At 39.0% G+C, this 21,296-nt stretch overlaps 1 non-coding gene across 1 annotated transcript; it reads left to right on the top strand.

Annotated features, from left to right (window-relative positions):
• Nucleotides 1-1,199: 1,199 nt before the first annotated feature.
• TRNAA-CGC (transfer RNA alanine (anticodon CGC)) lies at nt 1,200-1,274 on the top strand. Its single transcript has one exon. It is a non-coding gene; the product is annotated as a tRNA-Ala (tRNA).
• The last annotated feature ends 20,022 nt before the right edge of the window (nt 1,275-21,296 follow it).

Below are 21,296 nucleotides of genomic sequence, written 5' to 3'. Positions count from 1 at the left end.
GAGTCTGATTCTTGTTTATGGCATGCTAGACTAGGACATTTAAATTTTGGCTCCTTGAATTATATGTCCAAAAATGGTTATATCTCATGTAAAACTCAACATATAAAATGTGAAATTTGCATACAAGCAAAGATGACAAAGAAACCATTTCGTAAAGTTGAAAGATCCACAGAACTATTAGATTTAATACATTCAGACTTGTGTGAATTAAATGGAGAATTAACTAGAGGAGGCAAAAGATATTTTATTACTTTTATAGACGACTTCTCTAGATTTACATATGTTTACCTACTTAGAACTAAGGACGAAGCTTTTCAAAAGTTTAAAGAATACAAGTCTGTTGTGGAAAATCAAAGGAGTAGGAAAATTAAAATTATTCGAAGTGATAGAGGCGGAGAATATTTTCCTAACGAATTTAATAAGTTCTGTGAAGAGCATGGCCTAATACATCAAATGAGTGCCCCTTATACTCCTCAACAAAATGGGTTAGCGGAAAGAAAAAATAGAACTTTGGTGGATATGGTTAATGCTATGTTACTTAATGCACATTTGCCACATAATTTATGGGGTGAAGCACTACTAACTGCATGTTATATTTTAAATAGAGTGCCTTCAAAGAGTATGCATATTTCGCCTTATGAGCTTTGGAATGGTAGAAAACCAAATTTAAATTATTTTAAAGTGTGGGGGTGTATATCCTATTATAGAGTACCTGACCATCAAAGAACAAAATTGGGTCCTAGAGGAATTAAAAGTGTTTTTGTAGGATATGCACAACACTCCAAAGCTTATAAACTGCTAGATCTAGAATCTAATGTCATTATAGAATCTATACATGTTGAATTTATTGAAAATATATTTATAAATGACAATGTTGATGATATGACTGAAATAAATGGAAAACGTATTGATGCTAATAAACTAACGTATTAAAACGTATTGAGACTAATATAAGGTCTTACTCTAAGAAAAGATTTCGTTTTTAGCTTTATTTCCTTTACCCAAGGTTTTGCTACTTCAGATCTCTCAATCAATTTTGTTAATATACTGCTACTTCAAATTTCGTAATTAAATTATATTAATGTTGAATTTTCTATCTGAGAGATGACTAATGCACAAAGCATGCTGGTTCTTCAAACATTAGATCAAAGAAGCTCTTCCTTCCTATTCTAATGTAAAATATGGATTTTAATAGCCAAGTCCGGGTGGTGTAGTTGGTTATCACGCTAGTTTCGCACACTAGAGGCCCCTGGTTCAAACCCGGTCTTTAGACATTTTATTACCTACCCTTTTACGCTGAAGAGGGTTTTCTTCTACTATGTCTTCTCTTTCTTTTCTTCCACGTTTTTTTTCTTTTGTCTCAACAAATCCAGAGATTTAGAGGAAGACATAGACTATAAACTATGAAATTTTTTATTTTGTGCCTCACACAACTGACACTAGTTGTGTGAGGCCTTTTTTTGTCTCACAACTGTGTGGTCCCAGAATTTTTGTGGTCCCAGATGTGTAAGATATGGGTCCACAAATATGTGAGATAAAAAGAGGCCTCACACAACTAGTGTAAGTTGTGTGAGGCACAAAATAAAATCACTCATCCGGTCGGCATATCATTAAATTAACATTGTATACGGTCGAAATCAGGTGTGCCCAATGTCATAGGCTCGAAGAGTCGCTTCGAGCCTAAGTTCAAAATGGACCGAGCTCGAGCACGATTGCGGATTGCAAGACTTGAAGATCGAAGTGTCCGATGAACGCCGAGGCCAAGTATGACCAACCTCGAGATAATACCGTTATGGTTTTATAACAGAAAGAGCGAGATTCCCGCAGCGGCCCTAAGATCACGGCGTAAATTCCGGAACTGATTTGTACTAGGTGGTTAGACAGCTGTCTAATAAGATTCTCTACTAGAAATGAAAATGTACCTTATTTAGGACTCTCCTACTATATAAAGGGGAGCCCATTCATTTGTTACGGGGATCAATCATTGACAAGAGAATATACATACATTACTTTCTTGCTTACTGTTCATCTGAATTGCCTTGTAATTTATTATTCTCGCTGACCCACCTCAAGGTTGCCTTAGCTCGAGGGTGAGACTTGCTTGCACATTGGTTTGACTTACTTTACTCTTTAATTTATACATTTGATTCTTTGTTTATCAATCAGTATTTGATTAAATCACATATCTTTAAAACAACGGGATGAGCGATCCTAATGAACACATCACTTCGTACGCATGCAGGATTAAAGGAAACGACTTAAATAATGATGAGATCGAGTCGGTTTTGTTGAAAAATTTTGGGAAAACTTTGTCAAACGGAGCAATGATTTGATATCGCAATTTGCCACCGAATTCTATCGACTCATTTACTATGTTAGCAGACGCTTTCGTGAAGGCGCACGTTGGGGCCATAAAGGTCACAACAAGGAAATCAGACATTTTTAAGATAAGACAGAGGGGTGATGAAATGCCAAGGGAGTTCGTATCCCGATTTCAAATGGAACGAATGGAGTTGCCACCGGTCACAGATGATTAGGCCGTTCAGGCTTTCACCCAAAGGTTAAACGAGCGGAGTTCGATAGCCTCACGACAATTGAAACAAACCTTGGTCGAGTATCCAGCTGTAACCTGGGCAGATGTGCACAACCGATATCAATCGAAGATCATGGTTGAGGACGACCAATTAGGAGCCCCTTCCGGTTTAGTACATCCAAATAGGCTAGCGGTTAAAACACAGAGGGACATCGATAGGGAACCAAGGTCGAACAGGGAGCAATATCAACCATATACCTCGGATCGAAGGAACAATGGTTCGGGACACAACCCTTCCCGGAATGATCGGAGGAACGATCGAGGACAAAATTCTAGGGGACTTATGAGCAAGAGTGGTTTTGATAAGCATGTCGATCCTACCGAAGCACCTCGGTTATCGGAGCATAATTTTAGTGCCGAGGCATCGAGGATTGTGTCGTCCATCGGAAGGATCAAAGACACCTGGTGGCCTAGACCTATACAGACCGATCCTTCTTAGATGAACCCAAACTTGATGTGTAAATATCATTACACACATGGCCATAGGACCGAAGACTGCAGACAACTGAGGGAGGAGGTAGCTCGATTGTTCAACGAGGGCCACCTTCGAGAGTTCCTCAGTGATCGAGCTAAGAATCACTTCAGAGAAAGAGATGCCAACAGAAAGAACGAGTAGGAAGAACCTCAGCATGTTATTCACATGATCGTCGGCGGGGTCGACGTCCCGCAAGGTCCTATATTCAAATGTACCAAGGTGTCGATCATCAGAGAAAAGCAGACTCGGGATTATGTGCCCAAAGGCATCTTATCGTTCAATGACGAAGAAGCGGAAGGCATTTCTCAACCGCATAACGACGCCTGGTAATTTCTATTTTGTTAAATAAAATTCAAGTTAAACGTGTTGTAGTGGATCTAGGTAGCTCATCAAATATAATCAGATCGAGGGTCGTAGAGCAGCTCGGCCTGCAGGACCAAATTGTGCCTGCATCTTGAGTCCTAAACGGCTTCAACATGGCAAGTGAAATAGCGAAGGGGGAGATAATCCTACCGGTAAACGTGGTCGGGACCATCCAAGATACAAAATTCCATGTCATAAAGGCGACATGAGATATAGTGCTCTGCTCAAAAGGCCATGGATCCACAACATGAGGGCAGTACCGTCGACCCTTCATCAAATGATGAAATTCCCAACAATGGATGGTGTGAAAACAGTTTACGGGGAACAACATGCTGCAAAGGAAATGTTTCTAGTCGATGAGGTGATGCCGATATCAGCACATTCGACCTCAAAAAAATTGAGCACCAAAGATAAGCAGATGGCCAAATAGCAATCACCGTCCCCAGCCTCGATCAAATCGGAGAAACAGGTAATCAAAGAAGAAGAAGAAGAAGAAGAGGATTTCATTACTCCTCGAACTTTTATTGTTCCTGAAGAATCAGATGCAACCAAGTCAATGGTCGAGAAGCTGGAACATGTGATACTGGTCGAGTAACTACCCGAACGAAAGGTATACCTGGAAACCGGGGTTAACCCCCGAACTTAGGAAAAAACTTATTCAATTTCTTATAAATTACATGGATTTTTTTGCTTGGTCCTATTTAGACATGATAGGGATCTCACCGGAGATAACAACACATCGACTAAGCCTCGACCCCATGTTCAAACCGGTGAAGCAAAAGAGAAGGCCCTACTTCGAGGTGAAGCACACATTCATAAAGGATGAGGTAACTAAACTTCTTAAAATAGGGTCCATTCGGGAGGTAAAATACCCCCAAATGGTTAGCCAATGTAGTCGTAGTCCCTAAAAAAGGGAACAAACTTAGAATGTGCGTAGATTACAAGGATTTAAACAAGGCATGCCCTAAAGACTCTTTTCCACTATCTAATATCGATCGCATGATTGATACCACGGCTGGCCACAAGATCCTTACCTTTATCGATACCTATTTCGGGAACAATCAAATTCAGATGAACCCGGAAGACCAGGAGAAGACCTCGTTTATCACCAAGTATGGAACATACTGTTACAATGTAATGCCGTTTGGGCTAAAAACACAGGAGCTACTTACCAACGCCTAGTAAATAAGTTGTTTGAAGGACAAATAGGTAAGTCAATGGAAGTTTATATTGATGACATGCTGGTTAAGTCCCTATGCGCAAAGGACCATTTGACTCATTTGCAGGAAATATTCGAAATCTTGATGAAGTACAACATGAAACTTAACCCCGAAAAATTTGCCTTCGAGGTCGACTCGGGCAAATTCCTCGGCTTCCTAGTATCAAATCGGGGAATCGAAATTAACCCCGATAAGATTAAAGCCATCGAGGATATCACCATCATAGACAATGTGAAAGCCATACAAAGGCTAACCGGACGTATAACTTCCTTGGGCCGATTCATTTCGAGGTCATCAGACCGGAGCCACAGGTTCTTTTCCTTACTCAAAAAGAAAAATGATTTCGCATGGACCCCGAAATGTCAGCAAGCATTGGAGGAATTAAAGTGATAATTATCAAGCCCATCTCTGCTCTACACTCCGAAGGCAAAAAAGAAGTTGTACTTATACTTGGCAGTGTCTAAAATAACAGTAAGTGGTGTACTAGTTTGAGAAGAGCAAAAGGTACGCAGTTTCCTATTTATTACGTAAGTCGGACCTTAGAAGATGCTGAAACTAGGTATCCACACTTAGAGAAATTAGCACTTGCATTAATAAGCGCATCTAGAAAATTAAAGCCATGGTTCGAGTGTGTTACGCCCCACAATATTACGTCGATACTATGTCCCGCAGCATTACATTACGATGATGTTACGTCTTGCGGTATTACATTACGATAATGTTACGCCTTGCAGTATTACATTATGATGATGTTATGCTTTGCAGTATTAAATCACAACGATGTTGTACCTTATAGTATTGTACGTTGAATTTGTCGTAAGGTAATTGACATCAGTCCAAGGAAAATATTATTTGGAGATCATAAGGATTATGTCATTTCAAACAAGTAGTGAGTAAATTCATGAAGGTGAGAGGGGAGTCAAGTCAAAGAAAATAAATTTTCGTCGAAGTTTGATATTTTGGGATAAAATACGGCCCGAGTTAAAATACCCGGTATTTATGGACTAGTACTACACAAGGTACTCCATGACCATGATTGTAGGGTACATAAAGTTTATTAAAAGTGAGTAGTATTTTAAGTAATTTGAGATAATTGGTTAATTATTGGGTAATTAATTAAAAAGTGAGATAAGATTTAACCCTCATCCAACGTGGCAAGCACCCCTATCAATTTAGTGACTAAGTACTAAATAATGCAAAGTGTCACACTTTGAAAGAAATGTGACACCAAGCATTAATTAGGTAAGGACACCGAATGAGTAAGGATAACTTTCCTAATTAAAAACTATCTTCAAAGTCACTTGAGAAAGCAAGATAATAACGTTTCTACTGAGGATTCCAATCAAGATTCCTTACCTTCCTTCTATTGTTATTTAAGCAAAAGTAACATTTGATTCTAAGGTTATTTCTTATCTCTTAAGGAAAGAGTTTCAACAACGATTATTTTTCCAAATTGCAACGTTATTGTTTCGGGTATTTCATACAGATTGTTCCCTATTTCGATCTCGTTGTTACGTATTTTGTCGCAATTGGCGTATGTTAGAAGGATTGTCTAGAGGATCGGCTCAGGTATGTTAAGGCTATCCCTTCTTTCTTTTTGGCATGATCTATACAATACGAACGAAACGAGCAAATGCACAAATTTAATAAATAACTCTATTCATAGAAGTATTAGAGATGTCTATGTTCTTGAATTCCCATATGTGTTATTACTCTATCGTCTGTTCAGGGGTCTCCAAAAATATGTAAGTTGATAAAATTTGTTTCATGATATAAATCAGAGGTATAATGGTCTTATAACGTTCGGAAAGATTTTATTGACGTACTTATCATGCATTGCATTGCATTCATTTACATTGACCTATGACCAGACAACGTTATATACGTGTATATATGTATATGGGATGTGGGAAAATATTACGGCATTATATACGCATCACCACCTTGTTAGCTAGTATACATTGATGATTTTGCCCACAATGGCCGAGATGATATGATGAGATGCCCTCAGAGGCCTGATGATGTTATGAAACATGTATCTATACACGACATGACATTCATACGCATATGCATAACACTATAATTATTTTATGATTTACAGAGTTATCCAGGCTTACAGCTTGAGTCATTTACTCTATATTTCTTCTATGTCTGTTATGTACTTATTTATGTGTGCCTTACATACTCGGTAAATTATTCGTACTGACGTCCCTTTTGGCTGGGGACGCTGCATTTCATGCTTTCAGGTCCCGATAGACAGGTCGAGAGACCTCCAAGTAGGCTATCGGCTCAGTGGAAGATGTTGGTGCGCTCCATTTGCTTCGGGGTTGCTTGTTTGGTTAGTACGATTTAGACGTGTATTGTTTGGTATGGCGGAACTCTGTCCCAACCTTTATAAAAATGATGTATTCTTATTCTTAGAGGCTTGTAGACATATGTCATGTACGTAAAAAAATGTATGGCCTTATCGTCCTATGTTCAGTATACGAGTGGTTACTTTGGTCTTATTGGCTCGTATGTCTTATGTATAAGTTGGTATTACATGTTGTATTCTACTCATCTCATAGTAGCCTTCCAGCTCAGTTATCTATGATAATATGACATGAAAAGATACGTTATATTGGTACTCGGTTGAGTAAGGTACCAGGTGCCCATCGCGACCCATTATTTTGGGTCATGACAGTAGTGCTATCAGAGCAGTTTTGTCCTAGGGAGTCTACAAGTCATGTCTATTAGAGTCTTGTTTACGGGTGTGTCGTGCACCACACTTATAAACAGGAGGCTACAAGGCATTTAGGATTGTCACTCTTTCTTCTTACTCTAGATTGTGTCATAAAGCTCAATTGTAAGAACTCAATTTCCTAACTCTATCTTATTCATAATACGAGGATGCCTACATCCAGAAAGACGGTTGGTAAGAGATACAGCTGTGGAAGAGTTGAGTTAGAGGAACTCGATTCTTGCATCATGCTTATGATGGATAAATTTGAGGTATTCAGCAGATCATGTGTGTACTAAGGCGTGTAGTTTCTTGATGAGGATCCCTAAGGCAAAACTGTCTATCCACTCTTACGGTAAAAAGGAATAAGAGAATCAGAAGGTAGACACAAGTTTCAGCAAGTAAAAGAAGCAAGGTGAAGTAACGTACGAGGTACCCTATTAATTAACAGTATTTACAATTCAAACATAGAAATATAAGCATTTTGAGATACCTTCAATTGTAACAGAGGTTTGTACAATTAGTCATACCCATGTCAATTATCCTCCATAGGAGCTAACAGAAATAGTTTAGAGAAGGACAAATATCAGGAATCGACTGGGGTTAGAGTAACCTAAAATGATGGTTGGATTGCTTGTGTTAGTTGACATTTCCGAAGGATATTGTAAGTGTGCTAACAAAATCTCCTTGTGAGACACCCAGATGGTACACTCTAAAGTAGTACAACTAGATATGAGTGCTATAAAGATAGGCACTGGAAGCCTTGAAGGGATAAATATTATCTTAGTATGGCTCTCGTCCCTAGTAGAGAGAAAATGCTAGGCAACCTGAAGAGCCAGTGGATGGAGCAAAAGAGAGATAAAAGCAAAAGAATATCTTGTTGAAGTTTTCAGAATAAAGTGATAGACAGAGATGTTAGCAGAAAATAAGAAAAGAGCTAATGGAGGTATTAAGAGTAAGATGTGATACATGGATGACAACGGTAGGTCAAGAGATGACAATATTACTACGTCTATAGTCAAGTGAAGGAAAAGAGGATAGGTGACAGGCCTTGAGGCAACACAAGAGTTACGTCATAAAGTCATATTCTCATTTCGAGAAATAAGTTCGTGATTCCAACGCGACTACCAGAAGGAAAAGCTAGACCTCTAGGGTAATAGAAATCAATATGGGCTGATAAACTAAACATGGATTAGGGACTGAGTGATTTGATAATGGCCGACATCAAAAACACCAATAGGAGGTCGTCATAGCTCCAACTCTTAGTACTCCCCTAAAGGGAGGGGGGATATGGAATGGTATGGTATTAAGTCGGAATTAAGTGAATCTAGTAACTATGGAATGATAATGGAAGAATGCGATAAGTATGAGAAAGGGATGAGATTGCACTTATTTAAATGTTATAGATATGCTATGATTCCAGAACATTATGTAAGAACGACGCCAAGGAAAGGAAGTAAGGGTTCCTGCCCAGGATGTTTTTGATAAATAAGAAGCTAGTGCAAGAGGTAAGTTAAGACAAAGGAAATAACCCAAGAAAGATTACGCGAAATATGGATATGAGAATGGGCCAACGAGTAGTTAGTAGTTGATTCAGAAAAAGCCTAGTCATGACTAGACAAGAGGTCACAGACAAATCAACAAATCATGCAAGATAAATATAGTGAACCCCAACATGGAGAATTCAGCCTTGCAATAATGTCATTATAAATACTTGAGATATATTCAAATAGGAGTCGGGGTAGTTAAAGGTACCGTATGAATGTTATGGGAATAAAACAGAGTGCCACTGGGAAGACAGTCAAAATAGCAGTTCAGAAGCAACCTTACAAGCACAAGGGCATGGAGGTAAGCTGTCACGTCCCAAACTACCCCCTAGATGTGTCTGGCATCCAGCTAACACCACCCGCCAAACGAACCATAATTTCATACCTTAGCTATTACTTTGCAGCATTTGATTAGCTAAATAAGTATCTAAATAATCTGATAACCATTGCAAATAATTAATATCTTAAAATATTCAATAAATATATTGAATATTTAAAAAATAGAAAGCTCCCATCGGACCATAAAGAGTCGAGGGCCCTACGAACCAAGGATGATCGGTTCACATTGGATGAAGATGGAATATTATACAGAAGGAAGTTCGATGGACCATTGGCGGTATGTTTAGGGTCAGGGGACACCGATTATGTTTTACGAGAGATTCACGAAGGAACTTGTGGAAACCACTCCGGCACTAAGTCTTTGATTCATAAAATTGTTAAAGCAGGGTATTACTGGGATAGCATGGAAAAAGACACTAAGGAGTTTGTTAGAAAATATGATAAATGTCAAAGGTTTGCACCGACGATTCATCAACCCGGAGAGCATCATCATTCAGTCCTGCCTCCATGTCCATTCATGAAATGGGGAATGGACATCATCGGCCCTCTACCAACGGCCCTAGGTAAAGCTAAATTCATTTTTTTATGACTGACTACTTTTCAAAATGGGTGGAAGCACAGGCCTTCGAGAAGGTCAGAGAAAATGAAGTTATAGATTTCATCTGGGATCAGATCGTGTGTCGATTCAGGATACCTGCCGAAATCATATGCGACAACGGAAAACAGTTCATCGGTAGCAAGGTAACGGAGTTCCTCTAAGAACACAAAGTAAAAGGGATCTTATCAATTCCATATCACCCGAGTAGGAATGGACAAGCCGAATCGACAAACAAGACTATCATTCAAAACTTAAAGAAAAGGTTGAACGACGCCAGGGGAAATAGAGAGAAGTTATACCGAAGTTCTTTGGGCCTATCGAATGACATCAAAGTCCAGCACAAGGGAAACTCCGTTCTCCTTAGTATATGGCTCCGAGGCTTAATTCCCGTTAAGGTCGGGGAACCCAACGCCAGATTTTGACATGCAACGAAGGAATCAAATTATGAGTCTATGAATACTAGCCTTGAATTATTAGATGAAAAACGAGAAGCTGCACTTGTTCGGATGGCTGCACAGAAGCAAAGAATCGAGAGATATTACAATAGAAGAACCAACCTTTGCCACTTCAGAATCGGGGACTTAGTTCTAAGGAAAGTCACTTTCAATACTCGGGACCCAAACAAAGGGAAACTAGGCCTAAATTAGGAAGGACCATATTGAGTTATCGGCGTCATCGGAAATGGATCTTACAAACTCGACATAATGGAGGGTGGACAATTGCCAAACAATTGGAATGTATCACTACATAAACGATATTTTTGCTGAGGAATGACTTTATCCCTTTTTCCATTTGTATTTGATACTAACTCATTGCAGGTGTTCGATCGAAGACATCGAGAGAACCCTTCTACACGAAGACATTGGATTTTAAAGCATGCATTGCACTCTTTTCCCCTTAGATCGGGTTTTATCCCAAGTGGGTTTTTTAGGCGAGGTTTTTAACGAGTCAACAACTATGTGCTACCTAAGGAAAATTCAACAGTATTCAAGGCTTCTTTTCAATCAACCTCGAATACTGGGGGGCATCACCCTCGGAGGTTATATTTTCTAGAAAAATACTTCAAGCCAAAAAGGGTCTCGATAGGAAAACCTTGTAATGGGCCAAACGGTCGGATGAACCGTGTCCATATAGAATAGTCGAGTCCCGATGTTAAAACATGTACGCATGTATGAATTATTCAAAGAAGCATTCTTTCTATATCAAACACTTTGTGTCTCAAAGATATTTGCTGCTATACAAGCTCCATACTTGTGATTCTGTGAGAAATGGCTCAAGGGCCAAAACGCAAATACACCTCGAATACTCGGGGACTGTCATCGACAGTCGGATTCATAAGACCTCAAAGAGGCATCCCTCGACATAAAGTCCAAGGCCATCATACTCGGGAACTGACATTTCGGACAAGTTCAAAATATTATCGGGAAATAAGTCCAAGAGGCATACCCGAAGGCTACGACCATCCTAAAGGATATGGCTGAAATAAAGGCTACAGCTGAAATAACGCGGCTCGGAGACGTCCTAATTCTGCAATAAACAACAGGCCTCAAAATACTTCGAAAAAACCGATTAAAAGGTTATCCCCGGCAAAATCACTAAAGAGGGTTTCAATAAAATCAGCCATCGAAAAACCTTAAGAGGTATCAAATTATTCTAACACAAACGTGCTAAGGCACAAAAAGGCAAAGGGGTTCCAATCGACATTGGAACCCCCAAAAAACCCAATGGATAAAAAATACATGCTAAGGCATAAAGAAATTTTTACTAAGTCTTTTAAGACAAAAGGGGGAAATAATAGCCATCTTTCAATGGCCGTATCGGCCCACCCTAAAAGAACCTAAGGGCCAAAACATTTAGAGTTCGAGACCTTGTTCTCACTCAACTCGGACCTAAGGGTCCCACCATCCTGAGCTCGCATAAAATCGACTTATATATAGCTCGAGGATTCATCAAAAAACCTTAAGAGGTATTATATTGTAAGTTCAAAGCTTGCCCATTGATTGCTAAAAAATCTAAGGTTTTATTTTACTCTGAGTCTGAGCCAGTGCTCACTCGATTATTGAAGTTATAACATCAAAAAATTTCACAAGACAAAAACAAAGCAGACTTTACAACAAATTGGAAATGGAGCAGAAAGAAAAGGAATTTTTTATACATAGAAGGTATTTACAATTCCCACAAGGGGCCTTATACAAAAAACAAATCCTAAGGGCCTAGTCTACTTTGGGAGCCGCATCCTTAGGAGCCACATCTTCGAGAACCTTCTCCTCGGGGACTTTATCCTCATCTCCTCCGCTTTTGGAACCACTAGCAGAGTCTTCATCATCGAAGAGTAAAGTTGTAGCCTCGTACTCCAAAGCTTTTGCATTTTCAATATCGGCTGAGAGGTCGAAGCCACGAGCGTGCACTTCCTCGAGAATCTCTCTCCGGGATTGTCGCCTAGCGTGATCGATAGTGCACAAAAATTTGACTTCAGCAGCAATAGAGATCTCTTGTGCCCGAATGTTGGCAGCATCGGCGTCAGCTCGATAAGAGGCCACAAATGCCTCCGCCTCAGATTTTGCCTTTGCAAGTTCGGCGGCTGACTTAGCTTCGATGTCCTCAATCTTTCGGCTCTGGGCCAAGCTTTCCCCCTTCACATTTTAAAGTTGGCATTCGATAGAAGTTAGTTGGGCCCGAAGTGTGTCTTTCTCCGAGGCAAGAAGATCCATATGCTGCTTCCACCCAAGGTTCTCGGCCTCTTTCTCTTTGACCTCATCTCGAAGCTGCTCCACCAGCTCACCCTTTGGCTAGGCCTGCAAAGTCGAAATGTTAATCGCTAAGTCAAATGAACAAGTAACAAACTCCCAAAAAGTTACATTACCTGCTCAATGAGCTCAGTCTATTCTCGATGAGCCTTCATCAGTTCGGCTCGAAGGTCCTTGATCTCCTCCTCTTTTTGATCGTAGAGGAGTTTGAGGTTGGCCCTCTCTTCCACGAGCTTCTTTGAGTTCGGCCTTGCATCGAGCAAGCTCGGATCAAGATTTGGAAAACGCTTCTCAATGGAGCGTCATGGCCTTCACACAAAGGATAAATGCCAGACTTGGAAAAATGAGAATAAAACACAAGCATAATTATGGAGGCAGAAACTTACTTCTTTAAGAAGCCGCTAGGCCTCGTCAAAAATAAACGAAGTATCCGGGGCGGGACCATCTTCGACCCCCGCAAAGCACCCCTGGAAAATATCATTCCCTTCGTGGGTTGTCCCCACATCGGGAGTATTCATATCCCGGGCATCTCGGAATCACCCTTCAGAGAAAATAGGGCCAGACGACGATCCATCTATGTTAATTATCCCAAGTGAGTCACTTGGGACATTCTCTTCTCTTTGAGGGGCCTCAAAATTAGGCCCTTCGGGCTTACCCACCAGACGTTCTTCATGGCGAGGTGCGCTTTTATCACCCGATGGCTCGGGGACTCTGCTCGAGCTCCCCTCTGAGATTTCTTCGGTTCGAGATTGACCGTATCAGCCACCGCCGGTTTAACAGCCTTTGAAGCTTCAGTGCTTCCCCTCTTCCGAGCTATCATCAACCAGTCGGAGTCCTCTCCTTCTTCCTCATCATCCTAAAGTTGTTGGACCACATCAGCAGACAAGGCTGTAGGTTCGGCCCTAGGCTTTCGAGCCCTATTTTTCCTGGTCTTTGGGGTACTTAATGGCGAAGCCCTTTTCCTTTTCTTCTCTTTGGTTGGCTTCGGGATCTCTCCTCTTCACCGGGCGGAGGCGGCCTCATAACAACATTGTCTCTGTGGCCTATATAACCAAAAATAAGTATTTTACAGAGAAACATCAATATATGAACAAAGGAACTCATCATAGTTTTTAGCTTTCCACCGACCCCTAATCGCGCCAACATCGTTCAGCATGTAAAGAGGTGGAGGCCTTTGTCGAACCCAACCTGCGATGTCCGGAATTGCACCAGGAAGCCAAGGGAAGCTGCACCATAAAAAATAAATAAGATCGAAGAAGAGTAAAGAAAGCAAAATACTGAGTATCATCGATGGAGTTGTACTTACGTTTCATGGTCCATTCCTCGGGGAGTGGCATTCTTTCGACATGAATTAGGTCAGAGGTCTTGATTCGGACGAACCGGCCATCTACCCTTGGTCTTTATCCTAATCAATATTCGAGAACAATGCCTTTGTGGACCAATGCTGGAGCTTTATCAACCAATTTCGATAGAGGTGAGTGTTGTATAACCTGATCAGATGGTCGAGTAAAAGATATCCCTTGACCTTGCTCGAAAAATACCTGAGCAAAATGACAATGCGCTAGAAAGAAGGGTAGATCTGGCCAATGGTCACCCGATATTGATGACAGAAATCGAGTATGATCGGGTCTACGGGACCCTATGTGAAAGGATAGGTATACACACTTAAGTACCCTTCCACATGGATAGTGATGTCTTCCTCAAGGGAAGGAATCACCACCTCTTTATCCTCCCAATTGCAGTCATTTTTCACCTGCTCGAGATCGTTTTCCGATATAGAGTAGATGTATCGGGACATGGGATCACATCGGCCTGTAACCGATGTAGGCCTATCGACTTTGAAATCGAAAGATAGCTCGCATGGCCTAGGAGTGCACTCCTTGATACGAGTTTCCACCGGCGTTCTACAACCGTTCGATTGTGATGATGAGGAGGCTTTTTCTTTCTGAGGGACAGTTTTAGATGTTTTAGCCATCACTGATGTAGAGTTCAAGAAAGGAGAAGAAGTTGATGTTGTGACAATTACAAATTGAAGAGAAGGATGGACTCAAAGAAAATGGAGAAGCTTGTAAAGATTTGAGAAAGTGTTTGTAAAGATTGAGAAATTGGCCGATTTATAGTGGTCGCTTCAACGATTTGAGGAAGCTAATGGCCAACCATCAGCCGCCCTCAATTAATGGCCTTGGTAACTATACAGATACGACCCTTCAATTACTTCTGTCGCTGGCGTCATGGGATTGACATCATGATCGAGGAATCGGAGGATCGAGGATTAAATCATTTCTTATCATGATAGCTACGATTTTATAACAGAAAGAGCGAGATTCCCGCAGCGGCCCTAAGATCACGGCGTAAATTCCGGAACGGATTTGTACTAGGTGGTTAGACAGCTTTCCAATAAGATTCCCTACTAGAAATGAAAATGTACCTTATTTAAGACTCTCCTATTATATAAAGTGGAGCCCATTCATTTGTAACGGAATCAATCATTGACAAAAGAATATACATACATTACTTTCTTGCTTACTGTTCATCTGAATTGCCTTATAATTTATTATTCTCGCTGACCCACCTCGAGGCTGCCTTAGCTCGAGGTCGAGACTTGCTTGCACACTGATTTGACTTACTTTACTGTTTAATTTATACATTTGATTCCTTGTTTATCAATATGTATTTGATTAAATCACATATTTTTAAAATCAAAACACAAGTTTAATTGTTAGTCGGATTTTAGGGTAAACAAACATTGCAGTAAATTTGGACATTTGTTGCTAGAATTCGTTGTATCAATTATTGTGATTATTATCCCCTATTCTTGTAATGGAATGATCCATAGAGAACTACGAAGGATAGTAGGATATGAAAGAGTGATTTTTTTAATACTTTTCTGTAATTGATTTTAAAACGAGTAAAATATTATTCCTCTTTTTTCCTCTCTCTGTAATGGAACATTTTGAGATAGAAAAAGACTAATTACCAAACTTTTCTGCCCCTAGTTTAAGAATTCAGAAAGAAACAAAGGATTATTTCTCAAATGGGTGAAAATCATTTTGATCCCCCAACTTTACCTGAAAAATTAAACACCTCCTCCAGCATTAAACAATAAACATTACTCTTCATAGAGAAAGACTGATAAGCTAGGGGTAAAATAGGTAATTTAAAAATACAATTGAGTTTAGAGGAACATAATATTTATTGTTTAGTGTTAGAGGAGGAGTTTGATTTGTAAGGTAAACTTGAAGAACGAAAATAATTTTTACCCTTTCTCAAATCGAACAATACTCTAAGTTGAAGTGCCATTCCTTTCCCCTTTTAAGGGAAAACTCATAGTATTATCTTCATATTCTAATCCAGATAGCTCTAAGTGCTCAGTCAAGGGTGTGAGAGAGAGGGAAACGCAGGAAAAAGAGAAAAAATATTGTACCTAACAACTGGTCAAGAAAATACTACTCCTCTTAAGTTGACTAAACAAACTTGACATGCATACTTGTAGAAATTTTCAAATTTACCCATTTTTAAAAGGGGAAAGTTCTTACACAATTTTTGTTTCATGTTTTCAACCCCATATATATAAAGTTTACACTAGACAAAATAGTCATTTAATTAGTTTCCTAATATTTAGGAATATTTATTTAGTTAATGTCTTACTATTTAGGAATAGTCATTTAATTATTTTCCTAATTGGGGTAGTTAATGCCACCCCAATTTTGAATTTTAAACGTGTGTAGTTAACATTATGACTCAAGGTAGTAGTCGCCTTTTTATTTTGACATTTTACTTAAACATATTGAGGGACTTAGATTTTTACGCTCTAATAAAGTGGTTATATAATTAAATTTTAGAATTTATTGAAATCATATGTTGGTCAACATTTTTACCCGCTAGAGATAGATTTTACATTGAAAAAACTTTATAGTAATTCTCTAGGTGAAATGTCAGATCAATACTTTTAGCCTTTGAACATAGAATTTGAGGACTTCTATATTGTCATTATTTTTCCATTTATTGAATTGCTAAATAAAATCAAAATCATCATTTTTAGGAACTCATATTTTTTCTTAAACTTATTTTATAACTCAGGTGTAGTTAGTTATCATAGTATTTATGTAATTTTAAAAAAATATATATTTAGTAAAACGGGGTACACGCGCAACACGTATCATAAGGCTAGTTATAAAAAATATACTCACACCAAATATTTATGCGAATAACATAACATATTATAGTAAAGTGACAAATTGAGGTAAATGTCTATATTTTTGTCACGACCCGAACTTAGGGGCGAGACCGGCACCCAGTGCCCGACCTACCCTTACGTACCAACTTGCAACGAAGGGACTCTGAACATATGATGTCATACTTTGTCCATGGGCCACATTGCAAGACGACTGCGAATGCTGATTAAATGTCAACATAAAATTGGGCCGACAACGCCGCAAATTATTACAGCTGACAAACCAACCAAAAATACATACAAGGCCTGAAAGTCCGACATACTACACTAACTGACATGATAGGTCTACAAGCCTCTACTAATGGATATACTGTGATCGGAACGACTATCCGACCTACTCATGACATATATACGTATATATACAAGATATACATAAGGCTCTAGACCCGGAAACTCCGAAAGGCATGGAGCTTACCGATCAAGCTGAGCTCGGGCAACACTTATTGAAGAGGCATACTCGTCTGTCTGTCTGACCTGCACGCATGAAATGCAGCGCCCCCAAAAAAGGGACGTCAGTACGAAATAATGTACTGAGTATGTAAGACAATATAATGAAAGCTAAAACTGATCTGATAATATAATAACTACAAGTAGCTGGAAGTCAAAGAATATCTAAAGATATGCTTACTTGCTGATACTGACTCAATTCTCTCAATATAGTAAGTAAAATAGTTGTCCGGCCCTATAAGGCTCGGTATACATATATATCTGCTCTGCTGTAGTAGGCTCGCTCATAAGCGCTCGACCATACTAGGCTCTGTATCTCGACCAACTGGGCTCGCTCATAAGCGCTCGGCCATAGTAGGATCGGTATATATATAACTACTCTACCGTAGTAGGCTCGCTCATAAGCGCTCGGCCATACTAGGCTCTGTATCTCGACCAACTAGGCTCGCTCATAAGCGCTCGGCCACAGTAAGCTCAGTATATATATAACTGCTTTGCCGTAGTAGGCTCGCTCATAAGCGCTCGACCATACTAGGCTCTGTATCTCGACAACTGGGCTCGCTCATAAGCACTCGGCCACAGTAGGCTCGGTATATAACTTACCATCTGATCAGAGGTTGCCCAATAGGGCCTGCCCATCGATTATAGCTCGATGGTAATGAAAATACTTTTTTAATACTGTATATATATATATATATATATATATATATATATATATATATCAACTTCTTTGCTCTCTTGACTGGAAGAAGAAAATACTCAACTGAATATGAAATCCCGATAAGGAGGATATTATAACTTACAACACTAGAAAAATATACACAATTTGCGAGACTAGCAAAATATACGTAAATTCCGGGATATGAATGTAATGATGAGATCATGCCAAATGAAAGAAGAGCTTAGCCTTAACATACTTGAGCCGGTTCTCTTGACAATTCCTCTAACACACATCTTTTGCGAAGAACATGTAACGCCGGATAAAAGTAGCGAATAATCCTTATGATATTCTTGAGAAAGATTGCAATGTACTCCCTTAGAACTGCAAATACTGTTGCTATTTTATTATGATCAGACCATCAATCATCACTCACCAACAATCACTGCAAGAGCAAGATCCCTCTCTGAAAGAATGAAATCGACTTCTATCCTTAACCACAATATCCAATTCGTAGACTTTAGATATCGACTTCATAAAACTGTGACAATCTTTGCACACTCTTAAATTATTTACAATTCATATGGTGCTTCCCTTATATAACCTTGTCATTCCAAAAGCAACAACAAGTTTATCGTTATTCTTAGATAGGCTATCCTCCTTTTCGTTCTTGCAAACCCCTTTCTATAACTTCCCCAAAAATGAACTATGATATGAATTGAAGGCAAAGTTACAGATGACTAACAAATGTAGTCCATGTGTTATCAAATTTTGGTTGCCTAAAATGAAGAATCATCACTTGAGTAAAGGGTGGCTTCCACGTGGTGACTTCAAAATGTTTATTACGTTATGGTTCTCAAAGTATATACATTTTCATCTATCAATTGCCATCTACTGTAAATCAAGTCACTGTTGATATATAAAGTGATGTTTATCTTATAAAAATTTGGTCATCTCATCTCTAAAGATACAAATGTTATTCAAGATGATACTAATATCATAGTATATATGATGTGTACATTTATCAATCAAATACTTTGTAGTATTTCCAAAATAAACTTTCATACGAAATGTTGCTTTACTAAGGCTTATCAAAACTTATCAATCCCCCACTAATCCAATAATTAACCAATTACCAAATAATTAAGAATTATCTCAAATTACTTTAAAATACTACTCACTTTTAACACATTTTACATACCTTACTATCATGGTCATGTGGTATCTTGCATGGTACTAGTCCATAAATACCGGGTATTAATGCTCGGTTTGTATTTTATCCCAACATGCCAAACTTGGACGAAAATTCATTTTCTTTGACTTGCTTTCCCTCTCACCTTTACGAATTTACTTATTACTTGTTTGAAATAGCATAATCCTTATAATCTCCAAATAATCTTTTCCTTGGACTGATGTCAATTAACTTATGACAAATTCAACGTACAATACTACATGGTGCAATATCGTCGTAACTTAATACCGCGAAGCGTAACTTCACTGCGATATATTACTGCAGGGCATAACATCGACGTAATACTGTGGAGCGTAATATTATTCTCCCCTTTGGAACATTCGTCCTCGAATGTTGACTGATGCACTTATCATTTTCATAACTTATATCTTTCGAATACTTTAGAAATTCTCTTGCCATCTAGGTGACTGTCATGTGAATGAGTCCAAAGTCTAGGGCATTCCCCCCTTAGGCCTCCTTCTTACACCATAACTTGTAGTCGGATTCATTCCAATCTCGTAACTATTACTACCTTTCATCATGCAGCTTATATGACCCTGGCTTTGTAAGTGCACTTATGTGATTCATCTTTCTTTTTTCCTTTTATCTTTTAGTCAATCAATAGGCCTTACTTTGTATATACAAGGCTTAATAGGATGCCTCTTTGGGCTTCTATAGGTATGCTGAAGCCCTTTGATCGATACTTTGTTGAATTCACGAATATTGTTATGTCTCATCGCATAGGTCCGTTTAGCCATTCGTATAAATTTACTGTCATAACTCTTACTTTAATTTATCGTTGTTGAGGTCTATTACCAAATCTCAGCTTACTCTCGTTGCTTATTCCAGCTTGGGCGACCTATACATATCTATTTTTAAACTTTTCTTCAACTTGCTTGTACCATAGATTCCCTTATGTTATTCTGGAACGTCAAGCGAGACATCACATCGTCTCAAAATTTTCTCTACTCTCTTAACTAGACCTCTCAGTACTTAGAAACCATAAGCTGGAAGACATGTCGCCGACGATGCCGCTATCATTCTCGGTTATAGGATCCCCATGCTTATAGCCTTCTATCTAAAGTATGGACTATTCACGATCTTCTGCCTTTGAGTATCTCGTACGTTGTTCACTTTTACCTCACTTACCTTAAAATCTTGCATCGTATCTTCTATCTCTTTCGTGACCTCCCTTCCACCTAGATTTAATTCACGTCCATAACTTGAATCTCTATTATAATACTCGCACCTCTGGTATATACCCAATCCGATGGGAGCTTCGTACTGACTTCTTATGAGGCTGGTACTTCTTCTAACTGACTTCCTTGTAGAGCCATTATAGACTATGGTGGTTGTGTTATTTCTCTTGAAATCTGATATTAAGAGTGATTCTGTCATGTTCTCAAGCACAACTTCTATAATTTTGCTAGGTCCAATAATCAGACTCCTGATTTACTTAGGTGATGTAATTCTTTAGTTTCCTCTTCCTTCTGATCAGCCTTTACGTAGGCTTAAGCTATCTTTCTTATCTCCTCAGCTAGTCTTTCGTTGTAGTACTTAGGGAGAACCCTTGACACTCGTAAAGATGTGAGGTTATTACGGACCTTTTCGATGTCCTTACTTGCCAATAATCATTCGTAATTGCTTACTTCCATGCCCTTGTGCTTGTATGGTTGCTTCTGAACTGATATTTTGACTGCCTTCCCAGTGACACTTTCTTTTATCCCCGTAATATTCATACAGTACCTTTAACTACCCCGACTCATGTTTGAATAGATCTCAAGTATTATAATGATATTCTTTGAGGTTGAATTCTCCATGTTGGGTTCTACTATATTTATCTTTCACGATCTGATGACTCGTCTGTAACTTCCTGTTTAGCCATAACTGGGATCTTCCTAACCAATTACTAACTACTCGTTGACCCATTCTCATATTAGTATTCCTCATAATCTTTCTTGGGTTATTTCCTTTGTCGTAACTTATGTCTCGCACTAGCTCTTTATTTATTAATAATAGCTCGGGCAGGAACCTTTACTTCCTCTCCTTGATGCCGTGCTTGCACAATATTCTTGAATCGTAGCATATCTGTAAGATTTGGATAAGTGTCATCTCATTCCTCTTT

The sequence above is a fragment of the Nicotiana sylvestris genome, chromosome 5, assembly GCF_000393655.2.
Source record: "Nicotiana sylvestris chromosome 5, ASM39365v2, whole genome shotgun sequence".
NCBI lineage: Eukaryota > Viridiplantae > Streptophyta > Magnoliopsida > Solanales > Solanaceae > Nicotiana > Nicotiana sylvestris.
The sequence above is the reverse complement of the archived record's forward strand: the minus strand, read 5'-3'. Positions and strand labels throughout refer to the sequence as shown.